This window comes from Lipotes vexillifer, unplaced genomic scaffold (genome assembly GCF_000442215.2).
Source record: "Lipotes vexillifer unplaced genomic scaffold, Lipotes_vexillifer_v1.1 scaffold591, whole genome shotgun sequence".
Lineage (NCBI taxonomy): Eukaryota > Metazoa > Chordata > Mammalia > Artiodactyla > Lipotidae > Lipotes > Lipotes vexillifer.
In genome coordinates this window covers 1,303,913-1,315,109 of record NW_006791954.1, presented here as the reverse complement: position 1 = coordinate 1,315,109, position 11,197 = coordinate 1,303,913, and the positions used below count along the sequence as shown (strand labels likewise).

The 11,197-nt window shown below is 43.4% G+C and overlaps 1 protein-coding gene across 1 annotated transcript in view; it reads right to left on the bottom strand.

The window, feature by feature from the left end:
- The window catches only part of SPOP (speckle type BTB/POZ protein), a 67,345-nt gene extending 59,153 nt beyond the window's left edge, over positions 1 to 8,192 (bottom strand). Inside the window, exon 1 of the mRNA XM_007465083.1 lies at positions 7,961 to 8,192. The gene's annotated coding sequence lies outside the window, so the exon portion shown is untranslated. The remainder of the gene's footprint in view (positions 1 to 7,960) is intronic.
- Positions 8,193 to 11,197: the final 3,005 nt, after the last annotated feature.

Genomic DNA, 11,197 nt, shown 5'->3' with positions numbered 1-11,197 from the left:
AAAAAAAAAAAAAAAAAAAAAAAAAAAAAAGAATAAAGGTCTCTGGGACTTTCCTGGTGGTCCAGTGGTTAACTCTCTGTGCTTCCACTGCAGGGGGTGTGGGTTTGATCCCTGGTCAGGGAACTAAGATCCGGCATGCCGCGCGGCGTGGCCAAAAAATAAAAAACTTTTTTAAAAGAGTTGGGACTTCTCTGGTGGCGCAGTGGTTAAGAATCCGCCTGTCAACGCGGGGAACACAGGTTCGAGCCCTGGTCTTGGAAGATCTCACATGCCGCGGAGCAGCTAAGCCCATGTGCCACAACTACTGAGCCTGCACTCTAGAGCCCACGAGCCACAAGTGCTGAGCCCACATGCCACAACTACTGAAGCCTGCACACCTATAGCCCGTGCTCTGCAGCAAGAGAAGACACTGCAATGAGAAGCCTGTGCGCTGCAACGAAGAGTAGCCCCCGCTCGCCGCAACTAGAGAAAGCCTGCACGCAGCAACGAAGACCCAATGCAGCCAAAAATAAATAAATTAAAAAAATAAAATTTTTTTTTAAGTGTTAAAAAAAAAAAAAGAAGAATAAAGGTCTTCACGGTCAAGCAACAGTTACTGTCCGAATGTAAAATTCCCATTCTGTGGTCTGCATCCAGCTCTCCCAAAGCAGCATGACCAACTCTGCCACACAGAGCAACTAAACAACTCCTGCCAATTCTATTAAAACATGACCATAGTTGTAAGCATGAAGGCCCAAGTGTTCCCTAAAGAAGCTAAACTTCAGAATCTTTTTTCCTATAATGGGAGCTTGTCAAAAACAAAAGTAAAAGAAGCTACTGGATCTTAGTAGCAAATGTATCAGCAAAGCCTTTCAGAGTGATTCACCATGACTGAAAACAAACACAAGAAACAGGTGTGCTTCCCTGAATACACAACCAGAATTTAATATGGAGGCAGTATTGTTATGAAACTAGGTTAAGAAGAACCTTACAAAATCTGAAAGTAAATATGACAAGATGGTAAAAAGATAAATGAATTTCAGATAAATATCAGAATACTGTTATTGTCAGGCTTTGAGTAACCTGAAATCAGTAAGTTACTCAAAATACCACTAAAGGGTAAGAATCTTATAAATCATTTTCTGCTAAGGCAGGAATTAGTTTAGCCCCTAAAACAGTTTTAGAATGTACTTCCACTGTATCTTTCATTTATATTATCCTTCATTAGTGTGATGGATTTTCAGAAAACACTGTGGATGCATCAACATTTCTGAGTCCACAGTACACGATAAAAATCCACAGGATCCAGCACTGTTCCACACCCTGTGTTAAGACAGCTAGATATCAGAATTCACGGCGTATCTGAAAATTTTCCCTAATTAAGAAAAATTTGTCTCTTTTTTATGATGAAATCTAGTGATAATGAAAAAAACATGCTATTACAGCACAATCTTACAGAACAGTCCAACTGTGTTGGAGAAATGTGTGTAATTGAGGAAAAGGGAGGAAAGACAAACACGTACTTGTACATATATACATATACACAGAAAAATTTATAACAATCAAAACCCCATATCCCCAAGATACTATATACAAATTATCAGTTTCTAAATTTCATCCCGTGTACCTTTCAATCTCAGAAAAAAAGCAAGGTTGCTCATGAGAGAAGGAACTCCCCAGTCTCCTCTATAGCTCACCTTATATTAACGATGTCGGGGTGGAAAGCAATGCCCTCTTCAGAGATACTACCTGTCTTTCACAAAGACTATTCAAGATAAGAAATCTGTGAGGTCTCAGATTCAGAATGCAGCAATGCCAGTGGCACAGAAGTGAGTCAAACACTAGGTGCATTGTGTTAAAAGAAAGGCACCTTTAGTTTTTAGAATTTGGTGCCAGAAATTCCCTAGGGAGATGAACAACATAATTTATTAAAAGGGAAGAAAACGTAATTAATGTATATATAAATGTACAGAGGTGAGGTGAGGGGACATTTGAGACAAGAAAAATACAAAGTGATCCAGGGACTTCTTTTACTAGAAGCACTCATATACCAAGCTTAAGGGTTCCCACAGGTCAAATATGGGACATTTTGAGTATCAAAAAAAAGGCTATAATTATTGGTAAAACATAGACTAAATTAAAATCCACGAGTTTATAATGGTACTAAAACCAAGAGAGCAAGAAAAAGAAACAATTCATTTGCTATCATTAAAGGTATACCAACTCCTTACTCAGAAAATTGCTAAAGGGAAAATTAAGAATTTACCTGAACTTTTGGGAAGAAATTATGATTTATTCCTAACTGATGAGGGAAATCTTTACAGAAGATGGAAGGCAAAGGAATGGCAGAATTAGAAAATTACCATTTTGTAATAACCAAAGAAATAACTGATTCAGACAAGGATCATCATCAGAAGGTGAAAGGTTGCTGGAGAAGTAAAATAGTATCACGCCAAAGTGTCACCACTCTACAGACTACTTGCTAATTACAAAGGGGAAAAAAGTCTTTACAGTGGAGAGAGCTGGTATTTATGATCTTGAACAAACAAATTCATCACCATTAACAGTCAGACATTATGACATGATGTTTCTCTTACTGTGATGTGATACGAGGTACACAGCATCACCTATGAAGTATTATTACCAAAAACGTTTAACCTGAATCTAACCGAGACTTCACTGCCAGTTTGTAGGAAATACAGAGATAAAGGAACAAATGAAATGAAACTGTGAGGAAACACTCAGAAAATTCCAGAAGTGATATGTTATACAAGACAGATGGCCTGGTCTCTTCAAAAAGGCAATACTGCACGGCTCCTAAATAAAGGGTTCTAGATTGAGAAAGAGACTAAAGAGGGGACTTCCCTGGCGGTCCAGTGGTTAAGACTTCACCTTACAATGCAGGGGGTGCGGGTTTGACCCCTGGTTGGGGAGCTAAGATCCCACATGTCCCGTGACCAAAAAACCAAAACATAAAAAAAGCCCAGAAGGGGGCTTCCCTAGTGGCGCAGTGGTTAAGAATCCACCTGCCAATGCAGGGGACACAGGTTCGAGCCCTGGTCCAGGAAGATTCCACATGCCATGGAGCAACTAAGCCCATGTGCCAAAACTACTGAGCCTGCACTCTAGAGCCCGTACCCTGCAACAAGGGAAGCCACAACAATGAGAAGCCTGCACACCACAACAAAGAGTGCCCCCAGCTTGCCTCAACTAGAGAAAGCCCCCGAGCAGCAACAAAGACCCAACATAGCCAAAAATAAAAATAAATTAATAAATAAATTTATAAAAAAAAAAAGAAGAAGAAATATTGTGACAAATTCAATAAAGACTTTGAAAAAAAGAGAGACTAGGGCTTCCCTAGTGGCGCAGTGGTTAAGAGTCCGCCTGCCGATGCAGAGGACACGGGTTCGTGCCCCGGTCTGGGAAGATCCCACATGCCGCGGAGCGGCTGGGCCCATGAGCCATGGCCGCTGAGCCTGCGCGTCCGGAGCCTGTGCTCTGCAACGGGAGAGGCCACAACAGTGAGAGGCCCGCATACCGCAAAAAAAAAAAAAAAGAGAGAGAGAGACTAAAGAGACATGTTTGGAGGAAAAATACCAATAGCTAACAAGTGTTGGAGACAATTGGGAAAATCTGAACATGAACTGGATATTAGATGGTATTAGGAAAGTATTGTTAATTGCCTCAGCTGTGACAATGTAAGAACAATTAACTAAAACAATGTCTTTATTTTAAAAAGATGCATCTAAAGTAAAACATTAAAGTATTAAGGTGTCATGATATCTACAATATAAAGATTTATATATTATATGTAAAGACACATGCACATACATAGATAAAGCAAATATAGAAAACATGAAAAATTGTTGAATCTAGGGGATAATTGGTATAAAGGTGATAACAGTACTGTTCTTTCAATTTTTCTGTATGTTTAAAATTTTTCACTTAAGCAGTTGTTGGGGGGGGGCTCAAAATGTACTTCCTCCCGGAAGGCCTTCCAAATGACCTCGCCTCTAAATCTTGATCGCTTCTTTACAAAGTCCTCTAAGCATGTAGCACAGTATATTTCTGTTCCTGTTCTGTTTTCTAATTGTTCTCTTATAATTTGATATATTCAGATTTGGTTTTCCAATAAAACTGTAGGCTCCTTCCAGCACAGACATCTTTTAATTCTTTTCTATTTTCTCACAGCTCACAGAGAAGCACAAATTCTGCAATTAGCAGAATTTTTTTTTTTTTTTGCGGTACGCGGGCCTCTCACTGCTGTGGCCTCTCCCGTTGCAGAGCACAGGCTCCGGACGCGCAGGCTCAGCGGCCATGGCTCACGGGCCCAGCCGCTCCGCGGCATGTGGGATCTTCCCGAACCGGGGCATGAACCCGCATCGGCAGGCGGACTCTCAACCACTGCGCCACCAGGGAAGCCCCAGCAGACTTTTTTAAAGTACCAGTAGCGAACCGGTTTTCAAGGCAGAAACAGAGACACAGATGTAGAGAATAAACGTCTGGACACCAAGTGGGGGGATGGTGGGATGAACTGGGAGATCGGGATTGACATATATACGCTAATATGTATTAAATAGATAACTAATGAGAACCTGCTGTATAGCACAGGGAACTCCACTTCGCTGTACAGTAGAAACTAACACAACATTGTAAAACAACTATACCCCATTAAAAAAAAAAAAAGTAAAAAAAATAAAAGTGCCAGTAGCAGTATTCTGTGCAGAAAAGCACCTTAACTAACTGGGTTAGCTTTTCAACTCCTCAACAGAATGGCAGTTCACTCGTATAAACAATTTTGAGTCACTGCTATCAAAAAGAGATCATCAAACATCACTTATGGGCTTACAGAATTTCACATAGAGAAACTAGCAGCAAGAGTTAAAGGGAGAAATTAGAATATAGGTTCTACATGTCTTCCTAGCGTTGTTAATGGATTTCCCGTGTTACCCAGGCATACAACTTTATTCTCATGACATTATTCTTCAGTCCAACAATGTCTATCACCACCACCCCCATCTGCAAAACAGTGACAGTATTTATCCACAACTCCTGGGTGTAATGAATCTTAACAAGCTACATAATGAACTTTAAAAACTTAGACAAAAGAGTGCACACTTTTTTTTTTTTCTTTTTTTGGCAGCGCCCCACGGCACGTAGGATCTTAGTTCCCTGACCAGGGATCAAACCCATACCCCCTGCAGTGGAAGCGTGGATTCTCAGACACTGGGCCACCAGCGAAGTCCCCTGCACAAAGATTTTTAAAATTTGATAATACAGTGTTGGTGAGAAAAGAGGCAGACTCATACACTGCTGGCAGGAATATAAATACAACCTCCATGGAGAGCAATTTAGCGATATCTAACAACATTAAAAACGCATATATCCTTCCACTAGGAATTTATCCAACAGACACCCATGTACATAAAAAGTACATACAAGGAGTTAATTGTAGCACTGAAAACAACCTAAGTATCCAATAAGAGCTGGCTGAATGACGGTACATCTATACAGTGGAATATCTGCCATCTTTCAAAAAGGGAGAGGTACTCTATGTACTATATGAAATGACAGCCAAGATATACTAAGTAAAAAAAGCAAAGTGCAGAATAGTGGGTATAGTATCTTATTTGTATAAACAACAAATAAAAACAAAATACCAACGAATACATAGTTGTATATGCTTATAAAAGCATTATCTCTCGAAAGGTAAACAAAATACAGGTAATAGTTTCCTTTGAGGGAGGTAACTAGAACGATGAAAGGAGGACAGGAGAAGAAAGATTCTTCCCTCTATCTGTGTAGCGTTTGAGTTTTATTTCATATGTATGTACATGTGTTACCCATTTTAAAGAGTTATTTTTTTAAACATGGCTCTGCACCAGTTCGAATTATTTAATTAATACTTATTTTAACCTAAAAGCATTTCATGTCTTCATACCATGAAAATTTTACATGAGACTTCAGTAAATTCAATCAGATAAAAACAAAGCATCCTACAGGACAGAAGCCTACTGAGAAGAGAAATGGACATTTATTACCTCCATAGCTTTACTACAAGATTTTACCAGACTACCTGATGGAAGTCTGGACATAGGCAACATTAAACATCTCCAAGCACCAAACTAACCACTATGAAGAGCTCTAAAAGGAGAAGTCCCAAAGTACCAAATGGACACCAACCACCCACAGCCTAAGTGTGAAGCTGTCACAATAACTTACACTCCTCAGTCTTCACACAAGGAAAAAAAAGATGAGTCTCCAGCTCTTTCACAGGACACAAGAAGATATATGCCCCCCCAAATTCCTGTGCTTCCTCTGTGTCCTCTCTTGGCTCCAGCTGTAACCATGGCAACAGAAAACAGCACAAAAGACAGCTGAACCATGAGAAGGCCAGAGTTAAATGGGGAAGTGAAATATATATATATATACTTTAAGGCCCAAGAACATAAGGTCCTAGAGTTACGAATGGCAGCCAAAAAAAAAAAAAAAAAAAAAAAAAAAAGCCTTGAGAGGCGAATACCAAAGAAATAACACAAAGGAAAGAGAAGAGAAAATAAGGCTCACTAATATGTCCCATTCCTAAGTTATCCAGATAGGAGACAAGGTTGGCAAAGACAACTGCAAAACACAGAAAATGTGCACACACACACCCCCAACAATTTAGTTATTCATTTCAATGCTATTCAGCAAACCTTTTGCTTGTAACAGTTTATTAACTCCTCACTCTGTTCTGATGGCAGAGGTAAGAAGCAGCAAGTATCCAAAGCAGTGGCAACACAGGAAGGAGCAAAGTAAGGGACCACGTATAATCTGCCAACTGAAAACCCTGGTTCTAGATCACTGAGATATTATTGTACCTTAAAGTTAATTTTTAGAAATTTGCTTTGTTATTTGCAAATGTGAAAGAAACACCACTCTTGTTACTTAAAATTAAAACGTCCACTGGGTAATTTATTGTCCACCAGTAGTTTCAGATTGCTTTTGTTTTCATGTGCTGTTCAGAGCATCAATAATGTACAGCTAAAACGAAAGCGCTAAGGAAGATCTTTTACCAAAAAAGAGGCAAATAGGTCACACAAAGTAGGAGGGCTGGAGATGAGAGAACCCTGACGTCTTGATTTACAATTACTACTCTAAGCCCTATACCCTTCGCTCTTTACCTAGTTCTGTGAGAATAATAAATAATTTTACTAAACGAAAACTCCCCTTTCTTTTTTATGACCCTAGTCCTCCTTAGAAAAGCTACCAAAATCCCCTGCCAGAATAATTGAATGGGTTGGGGCACCTACTCCTAAATTTAGGGGAAGTTTGCATTAAAGATACAACATGACGATGGGAGTATCCGAGGAAAGAAAAATAATGCTAGAACTAGAAGTTGCAGTGACAGTTTCAAAAGAAGGGTCAGCGTGGGGCACGTTGGCTCTGGGAAGCGTTTGTAGCCTGGGAGTCTCCAGGACAACACAAGATGCGAACGGTGCTTTGCCATAAACTCCCTTAAATAATTTAAATTCTCCCTTTTGGATAAAAGCAACAGGCTCACTATCTGGCACCAAGTCTAGCCCACTGCCCGGGAAGAAGGCAGGCGCGTGGTCAAGGGTCTCTTTATCCCGCAGGTCCCTGCAACACAGCGATGCGCATGCGCCCCGAGGGCAGCGAACAAGCACCCCTGGCTCGTTCACACTCGCGCATGCGCAGTCACCCATCTCGCCGCAGGCGACAGCTCACTATTTGGCAAGGGGGATGGGGCTGGGAAAATTATGGGGGGGGCCGAAGGTGGGGGCGCGTTTACGGTTGATTAGGCTCTGGCATTCGCGGGCCACGTAACCCGGCATGTGGGAAATGGGGCAGAGAAGAGTTATGTGCGGCGTGGGGGGGGGGGGGCGGGGGGGGGGGGGGGGTCAGTCACCCCTTAAGGGAGACGCCCCGCCCCCCCTCCGACAGGACAACCCTCTTCCTCGACTCTCCTCCCCCTACTCACCTGAGAGCGGCGGCGACAGCTGCTGGTCCCCGTCCCCCTGCACTCGCCTCATACTGTCCTCAACATCCGGGACCTGCGGATCCGCCGATACACAAATACACACACACTCGGAGCGCGCACACTCACACATACACACACACACCGAAACACACCAGCCGGGGCGTCATGGCGTCAGCACGTCGACGCAGCGAGCGCGTACCCGCCGGGTCCCACCCCGCACGGCCTCCGCCCCCTCTACTCCCCTCCCCTCCCCTCCCCGGGTTCTCATGCCGCTCCTCCCTCTGCTTCAAGACTCCGCCTACCTTCCCTAGTGCGCCTGCGTCCCGGTTCTCACCAGGGCCTGAGGATTTGAGGGGAAGGAGGGGCCTGAGAAGAAAGAGGCGGGAACTCGGAGGGGGTCGCGTGTAGGGCGCGGCAGGCTTCGCGGAGGTGCGAGGACCAAATAGAGGCACACCAAGAGTGGGAGTAGGGTGGCCGTAACAATAAAGGCATTTAACAACAGCGACTTATACTTGCAAGCAGGGTGTGGATTACTAACGACTTTACCTCATTTTTTTTCTAACCAACTGTCAGTAAAATATTTTTTAGACTTTATGATGATGTTAGAGACCCTTTTAAGTAACATAAAACTGAGCATTTGGAAACAGAAAGAAAGACCGTTCTTTTGAGGGAAGGCAGGCATATAGGTGGCTTAACTGAAAGGAAGCTGATTCAGTGACAATTTATTGTCTTGGACACCTGGGTCCCCAGCTGGTCTCACATCCTAGCTCCCCAAGGGCTATGGTTGACTCCTGAGTTGAGTAAAAAAAAAAAGTCTCAGGGGTTTCCCTGGTGGTCCAGTGGTTAAGACTCCACGCTTCCACTGCAAGGGGCATGGGTTCAATCCCTGGTCGGGGAGCTAAGATCCCGCATGCAGTGCAGTGCGGCCAAAAAAACAGGAAGTCTCAGAGCATCTTGGCCCTGGGAGAAAAAAGTCATCTCGACGTTATTATGTTAGAGTAATAATGTCAGTGATGGGATATTTGTTATTGTTACAATTCTTTCCTTTAGCTTGAACTTTAAAAAAATTATTCTTACTGAATCAAGCCAAATAATCTGGAACAGGCATTGTCTCTTTCCAATACTGAGATTGTATCATTACGTAGACGCGCACACAAATGCACGAGAAGGCATTATATCCAAAAGAGCAACCAGATGAAGCTATGGGTCGTGGGGTGACAAAGTGTGGGCCCTGCCTTGGGGATAGCTACCGGGAGCTCTGCTTCTGTGGGACTGTCTCCTGCCACATGCATCCTGGCTCCGGGTGGCTGGTGCGGCTGTTCAGCAAGGAAAGCTGGGGGCCCATGAGCAAAGCCACAGGGGAGGCTGTGACAGTGCCAGGCTGCCTTCCACTTTCAAATACGCAAGCACACCCTACAGTCCCACGGCTTAAAATGTCCTAGGAATGACAGACAAAACACTCTAACCTCCTTAAGCTTGCTCAACCCATATTTCAGCCAAAATGATCAAGAAATGGAGATCCTAAATTCAACGGTGATGTGGTTACTGTGCCTGCCCCACTTAAAACAAGAAGCACTTTCGTCACCTATTAGGCTGGTGCCTGAAACTTTCCAGTTAGATTTCACTCATCATCAGCAGCAAACATTTCATTCTGTTAGCTGAAGCCAGCGAGGTTTTTGGTCCTTGGGAAGAATCAGAGTGCCCCACCGGCAACCCAGTAACCAGTTACAAGTGACTGATTCCTGGTGTCACTGAAACTGTTCAGTTCCTGTTCTTTTGACTTCAGATTTCACAGGATGGCAGGGAAGAAAGAAAAGGAGTACTGCTTGGAGGGAGGAGCACGGAGGTGGGAAGGGGTGCAGAAGGAGGAAACTGGAGGCATGGACAACATACTTTAGCCACCTTACAGTTGGGGCTAATCATTACAGTTTAGTCAGATTCTGCCTGGGACCTGGGAAGTGACTCCTCAGAGCTGGTGAGTCTGCGCCAGCAGCTTGTCCAGGCTGGCCCTGAATCTCCAGAGAGCTAGAAGGACATAAGAGTCCTATCTCCATCTGTAGCCTGGTGTGATGAGGCCCCCATTCCACTGTGGGGACCATACTGCCCACCTGAGATGCGATCCCACCAGCCTCTGTACAAAGGACTTTGATTTGGTGTGGATCTGATTAAACGACTGTAGATGTCCTTGGAAGCACTGTGTGGAAGAATTTTAAACAGCTTCTCCTTTTTAATATGCACTTCCTCTTCAGTTTTAATTATTTTGTTCCTACATTTTCCCTTTCAATTTACTAAAATCTAGAAATGTAATTAGAGCAGAAGCTGGGCTCAGAGAAAGCTGCCAGGATTTCTACAGCATGATTAAATACACTAGGCATCCCTTTAGTGTGGGGCTGAAAAATAGGATTCTCATTATTATCTTTCCTTATCCAGGAAAGAATCAGTACCACGTACAGATACGGATTTATTGAAAACGCTAATTAAAATCTTGGGATGGGATCGCGGATGTCGATATCTTTAAAATGGTCCCATGCCCATTGGTATGAACCCACCAAGCCCTTTACTCTGGACCTGGTCCATCCAGGCCCTGAGCTTTCTTCTGATGGTCATGGGATCTTATCTGCCACCCTCCTCCACCCCTGGGATTTAGTGCATGTGGCGGGGGGGGGGGGGGGGGGGGGGGGCGGAAAGTGCAGTTATTTCATTATTTCCTCCATTTACTGTTTCATTGTTGTAACCACAACAAGCAAGAAACCCCCTCTTCTCTCCCCTCACGAGGGACTTAATGAGGCTTTTATCTGTGCAACAACAATCAAGCTTACAATGGCACCAATTCAATTCACTGCTCTTTGTGATGGTAGGAAACACACAGAACTTGTTTTCTTAATCCAAAACACAAATGACAAAGTGTTCTTTGGCCATCATGAGCCAGGTCTGGGCAAGGAATCTGTCCCAGAGACCCCTAGACGTCCGGTATTTACTCTGCCAGTGAGGATCTTCAGCTCCATTTTACAGTCCAGTAAGCAAAGGTATGGTTTCCCTTGAAGGTGTAGGGGAGGTAGAGGCAGGCAGGAATGAATAGAAGATGAGTGCCTGGATAGGAGGTGGAAATTCAGGAAGGAAGATCCTTAGTAGGGGCATGGTCCTGTCTAAAGTGACAGATGACACCCCCTGGGATACAGATGTAAGACCACACTCAAGGAAGCATACCAACAAGAACACACTGATGAGGTTGTGCTA